This window comes from Lemur catta, chromosome 13 (assembly GCF_020740605.2).
Source record: "Lemur catta isolate mLemCat1 chromosome 13, mLemCat1.pri, whole genome shotgun sequence".
NCBI lineage: Eukaryota > Metazoa > Chordata > Mammalia > Primates > Lemuridae > Lemur > Lemur catta.
In genome coordinates this window covers 79,548,928-79,563,150 of record NC_059140.1, presented here as the reverse complement: position 1 = coordinate 79,563,150, position 14,223 = coordinate 79,548,928, and positions in this window count along the sequence as shown.

Below are 14,223 nucleotides of genomic sequence, written 5' to 3'. Positions count from 1 at the left end.
AAATACTTCATAATGCAGAGAACCCAAAACTGCCAAAATTATTTTGAAAAGTCTGACAAAGTTTGATGATCCAAACTTTGATTTGAAAACTTAATTTAAAACTACTGAAATCAAGACCATGGAATTAGCATAAAGATAGACATACAGACTAGTGGACCAGAACCGAGCCGTACAGTAACCTCTAGACCACGTGCCGCGTAGCTGGTCTAAACAGATTTGCTGTAACAGCTGGTGTAAATGCACATCAGATTCTTAAGACTGCATAAAAAATATAAAATATCTTATTGATAATTTTTATATTGATTGTATGATGAGATGATAATATTTTGGGTTTATTAGGCTAAACAAAACATTTTATTCATTTATTTATTTAAACTTCAGAGTATTACAGGGTTACAAACACTTTGTTATATAAATTGCCTTTGCACCGCCAGGGTCATAGCAACAAGCGTGCCCATCCCCCAGACATCACGCTCTGCACCCATTAGGTGTGAATTTACACAGCCCTTCCTCCCCTCTCCCACCTGCCCAACACCAGATGAATGTTACTTCCCATATATGCACATAAGTGTAAACAAAACATGTTATTAAAAGTAATTTCAGCTGTTTCTTTTTACCTTTTTAATTCAGCTATTAGAAAATGTAAAGTTGTATATATGTAACTAACATTGTGCCTTGTCTTTTAATTTCATTAGATAGTGGCAAAATAGAGAGTCAAAACCATGATTAATTGATTTTTTTTCAAAAGTCGCCAACATAATTCTACTGGAAAAAGATTAAATCTTCAACAAATGGTATGGAGCAACTGGATATCTGTGGTTTAAAAAAAAAAAAAAAAAAGACTCTTGACCCCAACCATATTCAAAAATTAATTTAAAGTGGGTGGATAAGACAGCTGAAATGTACACTTAAAACTATAAAGCTTCTAGAAAAGAATGGAAAAAAGCTTTGCACCTTTAGTGTAGTAAAAACTACAAGAAAAGCACTAATCACAAAACATGCTAAATTAGACTTCATTAAAGTTAAAATCTTTTGTTCTTCAAAAGATGCTGTTAAGAAAAGGAAAACAAGGCCAGGTGCAGTGGCTCATGCCTGTAATCCTGGCACTTGGAGAGGCCGAAGCAGGAGGATCGTTTGAGCTCAGGGGTTCGAGACCAGCCTGAGCAACAGTGAGAGCCTGTCTCTACTAAAAATAAAATTAGCTAGGCAACTAAAGTATAAAAAAAATTAGCTGGGTGTGGTGGTACACGCCTATAGTCCTAGCTACTTGGGAGGCTGAGCCAGGAGGATTGCTTGAGCCCAGGAGTTTGAGGTTGCTATGAGCTAGGCTGATGCCACGGCACTCTACCCAGGCAAGAGAGGGAGATTCCATCTCAAGAAAAAAAAAGAAAAGGAAAATGAGTCACAGAATGGAAGAAAATATTATCAGTACATATATTGGATAAAGGATTTACATTCTTGTATTCAGCATATACAAGGGACTCAAACTCAATAATAAAAAAAAGAAACCACCAAATAAAAATGGGGGAAAAGACCCGAATAGGCCCTCACAAAAGAAAATGTAAGAACTTTGGCTAGTAAGCACCCCAAAAGGTGTTCAACATTACCAGTCCTCAGGGAAATGTCAATTAAATCACAGTGAGATAGACTCACACTAGAATGGCTGAGATTAAAATGACTGTTAGTACCACATACTGGTGAGGATGTGGAGCTACCAGAATTCTCTTACATTGCTGGTGAAGAGTATAAAATAATACAACTAGTTTTTTAATTAGTTTGGTAGTTCCTTAAAACTCTGCAATTTCACTCCTTATATTTTACCCAAGTGGAAAGCAAAGTAGTCTACAATCGTGCAGGAATGTTTACAGCGGCTTCACTCTTAGTAGGCAAACCCCAGGACAATACAAATGTTCATGAAGAGGTGAATGAATAAACATTGATTTTTCCGTGTCATATTGACAAAGCAAAATTATTCAGCACAAAATGGTTATTTATTACTGATATTTGTAACAATATGGATGAATCAAGAACATTATGCTGAATCAAAGAGAAGAGGCAAGACAAAGGAGAGTACCCTCCGAAGGAGCCCACTTACGTGAGCTTTGCCCGTCTGCCCAGGTAATTTACAGTAGGGAGGTCAGCGGCTGGCTAGGCAGGAGTTGACTACAACGTCCCAGAGAGCTTTGGGGCTGATGTGACTTTTCTATATTTCGTTTGAGGTTGTAGTTATAGGGTTGCATCAATTTCCAAAGCTTATTTTACTACACACTTAAAATGGGTCCTTTCTATTGAATATAAATTACTTTTCAAGAAAGTTAATTATATGTGTGTGTGTATAAAGTTGACTAAGAGCAGGCACATTTTATTCATTGTACACCTTTGCCAAAGAGAAAAGGCAGAATTAAAATCTTCAAGAAGGTCATTTTTCAGACACTGTCCTGGTTCTCTCATAAATGATCATAAGTTACATGATTATAACTAAAATATTGGAATTTTTTTCTAGAATTTGATATTTTTCCTTTTACAATTTGGAGAAAAATATGTTTTTAAGAATTATCGATCTTATGAGTCCTAGAGTACAAATAATTTCTATCCTAAAAGTTTAAAGAGCCAGAGAAACCACCCTAGAGTTAGGTGAAGGGAGCTCAGCTTGGTAGCTATTCTTTATTTGGGCGTAGCTTAATAAAAATAAGTGGCAGAAAGATGATTTCTTCTTCTTCCTCAGCAAAACAGACACTTCGATACCTTTTCTTACGAAAGTACAGGTCCCATTACAAAAATAACACCTTTTTCTAGGGAAAAATCTGCACACTTTAAACAATTCAGTAGCATCTTTGAGTTTCCTTGGGTATTTGATTGTCTGCTGGTGTGTTTGTTTTGTTTTGTTTTTCTTGTTTTCTGATCTAACACTGTCTGACTCAGGTGTTGGTTTAACCAGTTAGAGCTCTATGTACAGAGAAAAGCTTGAGGCATTAGAAACATAATTTGGCTTCCCCTTGAGATGTGCTTTATTTTAAAAAAGCAAAATTGGAGAGGACATACTGGCAACTCCACCTTGCAGGGAAAGCATATGACAAGCAGTGAGAGGAGGCAGCAGGGCGTGAGGAGTACCTGTCTCTAGCTCTCCGATGTGGGCACCTTTGGGAGGTTGTCTGAGGCATGTGCTCTGCAGCCAAAGCGATTACCTGATTCTACCTATTTTATCCTGTGAGTCTGTGGTACAGAACATGTCCAAGCTTTGCAGACTTGTCTCCTGCCTCCTGGTCTGTTTCCTTCCATCATCTGACACTGGCAATCCCAGCACATTTTTTTTTTTAAACCAGCATCCAGCCCTAATTCTCTACTGGGCTCTGGAGCCCTGGCATCACTGTGTTTTCTTTTTCATCCATGAAACCCTCTTTAAATCTTGCTTCCCTTAACATTGATGCCAGTGGAAAGAGATGGCAAGCTTGTGCAGAGAGACTCTTAACAAATATTCTCTTATAGCAACCACAAGCACTTACTGAAAAGCCTGGAATATTTTGGGATTTGTGTGAAAATCCTTGTACCTCTACCCTGCACAGAGGGTGATATCATTGGCCTTCTTTACCTTAATTTTAAATGCCTAGCCTCTCTCTTGGGCAGGTGAATAGAAGTATTCTGTAGCCCTGAATCATAATTTTAGACATAGTATCCAGTGAACTGCCCGCAGGTGGTGGCCTGGGCAGTCACTAGTTTGAGCTTGACACAGAGCAGCATGGCTGGGAGGAACCTTTTGATGGTAGTTCACGGGTGAGGAGGCCTACAATGTTCTAACACTTGCTGTGGGCAAAGTCCATTGCTACACACTGTACACATTCCCACCATTGAGTCAAGTAGGGCAGCTACTGCTGCCGTCCTCCTTAATGGGGCATGGGGACAGAGCGGTAAAGCAAGTCGACTGAGGCTGCAGGGCCAGCAGCTGGTGAGCAGGGAATTGGACCTGGCTCCAGCCTCTGTGTCTGTGACAACTACACTATACCTATCAACTCATCCAAGGCAGGTGAACTCCACATCAATGTTTTGAGTTTCACTTGAAAAAATATGTCATTATTTTAAGCCACACTTAAAGCAGCTGTAGCCATCTACAACAAAACTTCATCCCAAGGGGACAAAATTCTAAAGAGCTGACATACATTCCACACAAAGCAGACAGAAGTGTTAAATGAGATAATTTACAAAAAGCACTTAGCACAGATTAGCCTATGATAAGCATTCAATGAATATGAGCTAACATTAATGCTAATAAGAGGGAAAACAAGCCACAGCTGGTTTTAGGATTTTCCTAGAGTGGTGAGGGTCAGTGTCAGGACACTGACCTACTTGATCATAAATGAGCAAATAATTTAGACATCAGCAGTTTCAGGTTTAAATCTAGAATTAGTCAATATCAGAATATATAATCAGGAGGTCAGAAAATAACAAGAGGGTAATCTTTCCCAGTAGCTGCAACTGTAAGATATGAAATGTGGAAACATATTTTGTGCTCTTGCTTTTAGCCCTGTAGCCTAGAGAAGCAGAGTCAGCCAGCAGGAGGAGAGAGATGAGAATGGAGCAATGTGAAGAGAGAAGCCAGCCAGGAGGGTGCGACCCAGCTGTCGCTGACACCAGCTATATCAGGGTTCATGAATTTTAGGCTAAGATCTAGAAGTGAGCAGCAGATGGCAGAATCTACAATGGGACTAGAACCATGTAACCCAGAGAAATGGCAGGTGAGTAGCTAGACTACTGATCAATATACCAGATAACTAGGACATACTATCTAGTACTGAGCTAGCCCTGCCACTACAACTGTTGAACTCTTTAACAAGGCAAAAGGAAAAAACAGTTGTTTTGAGACTTCGGACAATAGGCAGTACAGAACAATGATCCCTGGAAAACACAATTGAAGGAGATAAATCCAAGATCACCCCAAGATTGCAATGCAAGGAGTACAACTGAAGCAGAGCATAATGGTGTTGCTGAGCTAGGGAGACAAAGATTATAATTTGGGGAGGCTGGGGCAGCTTGAATGTGTTAGGCAAGGTATTGAGGGGAGAAAGCAACACAGAGAAAGTGCTTTAGAAATCTGAATAAGGAATCTTGGAGTATTCTGTTGAGCACCTATCTATACCTGCCTAAGGTGGGACTCCATGAGGCCAAGGGAATAACAAATGCCAGGGAACCATAAAGTGAAAAAAATACTAGAGTTTGCACAAGGATGGGAATGTGCTGTTTCTGAATAGCCAGATTGGAAATGACTAATTGAACACCTGGGGCATTCAGTAAAATTCCAGAGAAGCAGCACCAAAGCAAAAAGTATAACAGCCCCTAGATTAAATCATAATTAGACCTCAAAAATACACAAAAAATAAGAACAAGCAGCAAGAGGAACATGCTGATCCACAAGTAAATTGACAACAAAATCCAGAAATTCAGCACTGTAATATTAGAAATGTCCAGCATCCAATAAAAAATTAATAGGCATGCAAAGTAGCAAAAAAATATTACCTTTAGCCAAGAGAAACACCAGTAAATAGAAACAGACCTAGATATGACAGGTACAAGAGGATTACGACTATTACGTATCTGAACAAGGATATAAAGAAAAGTATGAATAAAATTAAGTGAGAAACATAAATTATAAAAAAGAACAAAGGAGAAATTCTAGAGCAGATAAAAAATAATACCTGAAATGAAAAATTCACTGGATACACTTAACAGTAGATTAGGCATGGACGAGTAAAATAATTGCTAATTTGAGGACAGTGTAATCAAAATTATCCAAACTGAAGAATAGAGAGGAAAAAAAAGCTTTAAAAATTGAAGAGAGACTCAGTGACACATGGGACAATATCAATCAAATGTGTGTAACAGGGATCCAAGAAGGAGGGGTACAGACCAAAATAGTTGAAGAAATAAGGATCAAGCACATACTAAAATGGATAAAAATATAATCCCACAGAGCCTAGAAGCTCGATAAATGCCAAGCAAAATAAATACAAAGAAAACCATATTCAAGACATCATCAAAAATACTGAAACTAATAATAAAGAGAATATCATAAAAGCAGTCCTCTTCACACAAAAAACCCACTTCACATAGAGAAACAAAGATAAGATCGCTGTTGACATCATCAAATTTGGGAGGTCTAGGCTGGGGCATTAAGAATTTATAATTTTAATAAGTTCTCAAGTGATACTCATGCTGCTTGCCCAGGAACCATTCTTTGAGAACCACTGAACTAAAGATTGAATGCTATCCCTAAAAAAATTTCAGCAAGCTTTTTAATAAAGGAATTGACAAGCTAAGTCTAAATAACTTATGAAAATTCAAAGAACATAAGATAGCCAAAATAATCTTAAAAAATGATAAAATTGGAGGACTTACAATACCTGATTTCAAGACATGTTATTTAACTACAATGATCCTGAAATAATGGTATTTGTGTAAGAATAGGCATATAGATCAATGGAACAAATGCAGTCCAAAAATAGACTGATGCATTTAGGGTTAATTCATTTTTTATAGACTTTCTCAATGTAATTCAGTAGGGGAAAGGATACTATTTTCAACAAATGTTGCTGAAACAACTGGATATACACATAGAAAAAAAAACTTAATCCTTAAATCACACCATAAATTAAAATAAGCTAGAAAAGATAACAGGCTTCAATGTAAAAGATAAAAGTACAAAATAGAAAATAATATTATGGTAAGCAGAGATTTCTCAGAAATGGCACAAAGAGTGCACACCATACAAGAAAAAATGTTGATAAATCAGATTTCACCAAATGAAAACCATTCACTCTTCGCAAGACAGTTCAGAAAATGAAAAGGCAAGCCAATGGTAGGGAGAAAATTATTGATTCAAATATTTGAATAGTCTCAACTCAAATATTTGACAAAATACTTTTATCTAGAATACATAAATAACACATAAATAATATGAAAAACAGCTCAAATTTTTTAAAAGAGCAAAAATTCTGGACAGATTTTCATGAAAAAGATGTGTGAATGGCCAAAATACATGAGGACAAATGCTCAAAATCATTTGTCATCAGGGAATTACAAAAACCACAGTGATGTATTACTACATCTCAAATGGAATAGCTAAAAGTTAAAAAAACTGACATTGTTCTAAGGTCTATCCTTACAAAATAGTAAGTTTTGGTGGGGATGGGGAACAGCTAGAACTCTCTTTATGCACTTCTGGTGGGAGTTTAAATGCTATAACTACTTAGAACTGCTTTCTGACTGTTTTTCATAAAGCTACACTTTCCATATGACCCCACAATTCCACACCTACGTATTTACCCAAGAAAAATAATATATCATTTTATATGAATGTTGATAGAGGCTCTATAAATCGTAACCCCCAACTAGAAACAAGCCAAATGTCCACCAACTGGAGAGCAGATACTTGAGTTATATTCATGCAATGGGATATCCCTCCTTTATTAAAAGGAATAAACTACGGATACATTCAGCATCATGGGTATCAAAAATACTACGCTGAACAAACAAAGCCAAACAGAGAAGAGTGTCACACATCCTATATGATTCCATTTATAGGAAATTCTAGGAAAAATATACTGAATTTATAGTGATGGAAAGCAGACGAGGCCAGGGGTTGGGGGAAGACTGACTCTTGAAGACATGAAGAATCATTTGGCAGTGATTAAAACATTTTATATCTTGATTGGGGATGTAGTTACATGAGAGGATACAGTTTTCAAAACTCACCAAATTGTACATTTAAAGTGGTTGCATAATATTATAGGTAAATTATACCCGAATGGAGGTGATTTTAGAGACAGTGTACAAAGGAATATTCAGGAGCACCACTATTATGTAAGACATAAATACTACATTGTTCTTTTTTCCTTGGCAAACTATGTTTTAGATGATTAATTATAATTTTACATCTTGAGGAATCTGCTCAATTTTAATGCCATATGTTTTCATCCCCATAGTCCACAAATCATTAGCTGTGAATATTTGAGAAAATATGTTCTTATTAGCAATTTAGACGTGAAATAATATGTATATGTGTGCGTAAAATTGGGCACAATTCAAGCCTCTTATAGTTGTAAGCCTATTAATAGTATGTTTTATTGTGTAAGTATAAAATTCAACCCAATCCATATTTTGATGACTTTTGAACTCCATCAAAAACCATCTAATAATAATGGTTTTGTGCTTTAAATAATTGTTTATTTAATAAAAAATAAATTTGTTTATTACTTGCCTAATCTCTTTGTGGCAAGAATGCAATTATCATTATTAATTATAATCCAAAGGCAAAAGAAGTCTGAAGAAAAGACCAAATTTTTCTTTGTCACTAGGATGCTTTTGGGTTTACTTTTTGCTTTAGCTATATCATAATAGTTGATGGATTTTAATTTCATTATAGTCCTTTAATTCTACAGTAAATAATTAATCTTTTATGATGAAGTGTAGTCATGTTTAATAATTCTGTCATTGTCTTTCACTGTGGCTCTGATTCTTAAGACCTTCTGATCCTTAGATTAGGCTTGAGAGAATTTCCTTCAGACGTGCAGACAGACATCTTTCATCAGACGCAGGATTAACTAGGGTTAGCAGCCTTTCAGAGACAGGGACGTCCAGAGTTGTATTTTCTGCAGTGATCTCTTTCAATATGAGATTTTAAAATCCTTTAAAATATGAGATATGGTTAACTCCTTGATTTATGATTTCTTTAAAACCTAAAAGAACAGGGAAAATGGGGGCAGGAAGGGAAACTGTGAAAACATTTTTAAAGACTGGAAATGTACAACTGAGGTCCTCAATACGGAAGGAAAGGGAAATATTCAGCGAGGTGTGAAGAGGAGGGGATAGGGAAGATTTCCTGTGAAAGAGTGTCTTTCCTGAAAAATCACTGGCATGCCTTGCATTAGCGGGGCCTTCCATATGTACCTCATACAACTCTCCAGGAGGCATTTTGAAAGGATCACATTTGCCAAGTAAGTTCCACAGGGTTTGCCATGAACTCCTGGGACGGAGACGCATGGGCTCCCTTGCAGTCTAGTCATTTCTTCAAATCATCAATAATTTAAATCTTGTGAATGGAGTAGAATCTTTTACAGATCTTGTTTTTGAAAAGAAAAAGCCTATATTTTACATTACTCTAAGGGAAAAAAGGGGAGTTGTCTTAAAACTTCCAATATCTTGTTGTAATCTAGTTCTACCAAGTATTAGCATTGATACCATTTAAGTGGCATGGTTAACAGTGTATGTGCACAGACACATACATGCACCCACACATATACTCACACACATATACATGCACACACACAGGTAGCTCAGCAGAAGAGGGTAGGCAGTCCAGACAGCAACTTCATACAAGCTAGAGGGGCCTCTGCACTCATGGCACTCCTAGGTTCCATGGGCAGCTCAAACTGTGACAAGGACCAAGGTGGCAAGCTATGAGTCTCTGAGGAGGTGCCATTTCGTCCTTGGACTGAAGAGCTATATGTGAGCTGATAATAAAGTATCTTGAGCCTGTCTCAAATAGGCATTTTCAACAAAGATGCAGGTGAGTCAGGAGAAAGATCTTCATCATTGAAAACTCTTCCCAGAATTTAGACTAGATCAGTATAGTGACATGTGCATCTGCATTGTGTGACAGGGAGAGGAGGGTGGGATGGTGAATGAAAGGGATGTATCGGGAATGATGGGAAAAATTACCTTGCAGGCAGGGCCCTCTCTCCTGGGTCATTCCTTACTGCTCTCTGTTAGCTCACTCTCTTCAGCATACAAATTTTAAAAATTCCCTTAAACCTGCTTAGTCTTCCAGCTAAAACTCCATTCAGCTTCTCCCCTCTACAGCAAAATATATACATACATGAATGCATACATACCTGTGTGTGTACATGAATTCATAAATAGGAAAATTTTTAAAACCTGCAAACCAAACTTACTGTCTTTGCTTTTTCACCTTCCATTTCTCATCTCCCATTCTCCATTTTCTTTGCTGTTATGTCATACAAATTTTATTTTAACCAGTTTCAAGGCTAAATATTTATTCTCCAAAAGTTTACAGATCATAGAGTTTATATACAACTCAGCTATTAAGAGAAATCAGGCCCAGTCCATGCAAAGCTGCCGCGCCAAGAGCTGTGGTGCCTGCAGACCTGTGCACTGCACAGCTGTATGTGGTAAGGAGAGGGCCGGCTCCAAGGATAAACTTCAAAGCCATAAAAAAGTACAACTTGTTTGCATCCTGATTCAAACAAACCAATTTTTAAAAAAAGATATTTGCATATAAAGTCTATATTAGGTAATATTTTGTTATAATGGTATGGTAACTGTGGTAAACAAAACCTAAATATACTTATCAGAACATTAACAGGTGAATAAAATAACGCTTTATAATACTGTTAAAAGACTGTTTAGAGACATGGATGAAATTAGATTAGAAAAATAGTGATATAATTTTTATGGTTTCATCTCTTAGGTTTCAGTCTGTAATGCATAATTTTTATGAGTGGTGATAGATATGGATCCTATTTCAGTCCAATTTTCCCAGCACCATTTATTGAATAGGGATTCTTTTCCCCAATGTCTATTACTGTCTACTTTGTCAAAGATCAGATGGCAATATGTGGATGGTTTTACATCTGGGTTTTCCGTTCTGTTCTATTGGTCTATTTCCCTATTGTTGTGCCAGTACCATGCTGTTTTGGTTACTATAGCCTTGCAGTATAGCTTAAGTTCTGATAAAGTGATGCCTCCAAATTTGCTCCTTTTGCTTAAGTTTGCTTTGGCTATTCAGGCTCTTTTCTGGTTTCTGAATTTATAAAGAATTTATAAAGCAAAGAATTTATAAAGAAGATCCCAAGGGCAATCACAGCAACAATAACAATAAATAAATGGGACCTGATTAAATTTAAAAGCTGCTGTACAGCCAAGGAAACAATCAACAGAGCAAATAGCCAACCTATAGAATGGGAAAAAATATTCACATGCTGTACATCTGATAAAGGGCTAATAACCAGAATCTACAAAGAACTCGAGCAAATGAGCAAGAAAAAAATCAAACAGCCCCATTAAAAACTGGGCAGAGAACATGAACAGAAGCTTTACGAAATAAGACAGACTACTGGCCAATAAACATAATGAAAAAATACTCAATGTCACTAATCATCAGAGAAATGCAAATCAAAATCACAATGAGATGTCACCTAACTCCAATGAGAATGGCTTTTATCAAAAAGTCCCAAAACAATAGATGCTGTCATGGTTGCAGAGAGATAGGAACACTCATACACTGTTGGTGGGACTACAAACTAGTGCAACCTCTATAGAAAATAGTATGGAGATTCCTCAAAGAACTAAAACTAGACCTACAATTTGATCCAGCAATCCCACTACTGAGTCTTTACCCAAAGTGAAATAAGTCATTTTTTCAAGAAGACGCTTCACTAAAATGTTTATTGCAGCACAATGCACAGTCACAAAGATTGGAATCCACCCAAGTGTTCATCAATTCATGAGTGGATTAATAAAATATGGTATACATATACCATGGAGCACTACTCAGCCATAAAAACAAAATGAATTAATACCTTTTTCAACAATCTGGATGGAACTAGAGTCCATCCTCCTAAGTGAAGTATCACAAGAATGGAAAAACAAGCACCACATGTACTCACTATTAAATTGGGACAAACTGATCAGCACTCATGTGCAGAGATGGAAGTAAAACTCAACAGAAATCATGCAGATGGCTGGGGGAGGAGGGGATGGGTGAAGTCACACCTAATATACACCATCTCAGTGATGGGCACACTTACAACTTTGACTCAGGCAATACAAAAGCAATCCATGTAACCAAAACATATGGACCTCTGTAATATTTTGAAATAAAAAAAGGAAACTAGTGATAGTTGATGACTCTTCCTGATAGAGATGTAAGAATTCACTATACTAAACTCTACTTTGTTGAATGATGAAAACTTCTATAATTAAAAGGAAACAAAAATAATGCAAGAAAAAAATAAGGTATTAGTCTTTCTTTCATTCACTGAATTTTAAGTTCTTTGTTCTAGATACAAGTCTGAGTTATATGATTTACAAATATTTTCTTTCATTCTTTGACTTCTGGTCTTTGAAACATAAAAGTTTTTAATTTTGATGAAGTCCAATTTACCCAATTTTTCTTTTATCACTTATACTTTTGGTGTTATATTTAAAAAAACTTTGCCTAACTCAAAGTTACAATTATCTATCCTATATTTTTTAGAGAAGTTTGTTTTAGCTCTTACATCAAGTTCTATGATCCATTTTGAGTTCTTGGTTCCTCTTGTAAGAGTCTGCAAAAATACTAGCTGGAATTTTGTTAAGAATTGTATTGCATTGGCTGGGTGCGGTGGCTCACGCCTGTAATCCTAGCACTCTGGGAGGCCAAAGCGGGTGGATTGCTCGAGGTCAGGAGTTCGAGACCAGCCTGAGCAAGAGCGAGACCCCGTCTCTACTAAAAATAGAAAGAAATTATATGGCCAACTAAAAATCTATATAGAAAAAATTAGCTGGGCATAGTGGCGCATGCCTGTAGTCCCAGCTACTCGGGAGGCTGAGGCAGTAGGATCGCTTAAGCCGAGGAGTCTGAGGTTGCTGTGAGCTAGGCTGACGCCACGGCACTCATTCTAGCCTGGGCAACAAAGCGAGACTCTGTCTCAAAAAAAAAAAAAAAAAAAAAAGAATTGTATTGCATTTACAGCTACAAATTTCCTTCTCAGCTCTGCTTTAGCTGAATCCCATAAGGTTTGTTACCTTGTGTCCTTATTTTCATTTAGCTCCAAGTATTTTCTAATTTTCCTATAATTTTTGACCCATTTTTTATTTAGAAGTGTTTAATTTCCAAATATTTTTGAATTTCCTAAATTTCTTTCTGTTATACATTTATAATTTTATTTTATTTTGGTCAGAGAATATCCTTTGTCTGATTTCAATCCTTGTAAATGTAGTGAGCTTGTTTCATGTCCTAGTACATAGTCTATCCTGGATAATGTGCCATGTGCACTTGAGAAGAATGTGTATTCTGCTGTGGAATGTTCTATAAGTATCTGTTAGGTTTGTTTATATATAGTGTTGTGCAAGCCTTCTATTTCCTTATTGATTTTCAGCCTAGTTTTTATATCTGTTACTAAAGTGATTCATTCAAGTCTCCAACTATAATGTCACATCATCAGTATCTCCCTTCAATTTAGTTTTTCCTTTAGAAATTTTGGGGCTTTGCTGTTAGGTAAATATAAGATTATAATTGTTATATTTTTCTTATGGATTGAAACTTTTATCGCTATAAAATATATCTCTCATTTCTGGTAACAGTTTTGTTTTAAATATATTTTATCTGCTATTAATACAGATTCCAACTTTCTTATGGTTGTTATTAGAATGATATATCTTTTTCTATTTGCTTTCAACCTATTTGTATCTTTGAATCTAAAAGGTATCTCCTGTAGACAGCATATAATTGGATATATTTTTTGTCCAATCTGACAATCCTTGCCTTTTGGTTCAATTTTTAATTCATGTGCATTTAGTGTTTTTATTGATATAGTTGAATGTACAGATGACCTTTTACTTTTTGTTAAACTATATCTGCCATGTCTCTTTTATTCCTCTGTTCCTCATTCCCTTCTTCCTTTTATATTAATGAATATTTTCTATTGTTACATGTAAGTTACTTCAATGATTTTTCAATATACCTTTGTGAGTTATGAGTGGCTTCTCCATGGCTTATAATATGCTTTCTAACTAATTAGAATTACCTTCAGATTTGTGCTAAATTCCAGTGAGATATAGAAAGATTACTCCTATATACTTCTATTCATTCATTCTTCTACTTTTCTGTGATACTACTTATATATAATATCTGTATATGTTAAAAGTTCAAAAGTACATTGACATAAGTATTAATGTACATAATTTTGTTACTTTTAAAGGAATAGAAGCAAGTATATATTTATAAGGTTTGTTATATTAACCTTTGTATTTACCATTTCAGGTTCTTTCTATTTATTCCTCTGGATTTAATATACTATTTTGTGTCACTTTCTTCTTCTAATAGAACTTTGCTCCCACTGATCTCCTTTGTCCTGTTATTATCAAAGAGAGTATGTATCTATATTTTAAAGGTCCAATTACATACATATTACTCTCCTAATTACATGTGAATAAGTTAACAGAAGAAAGAAG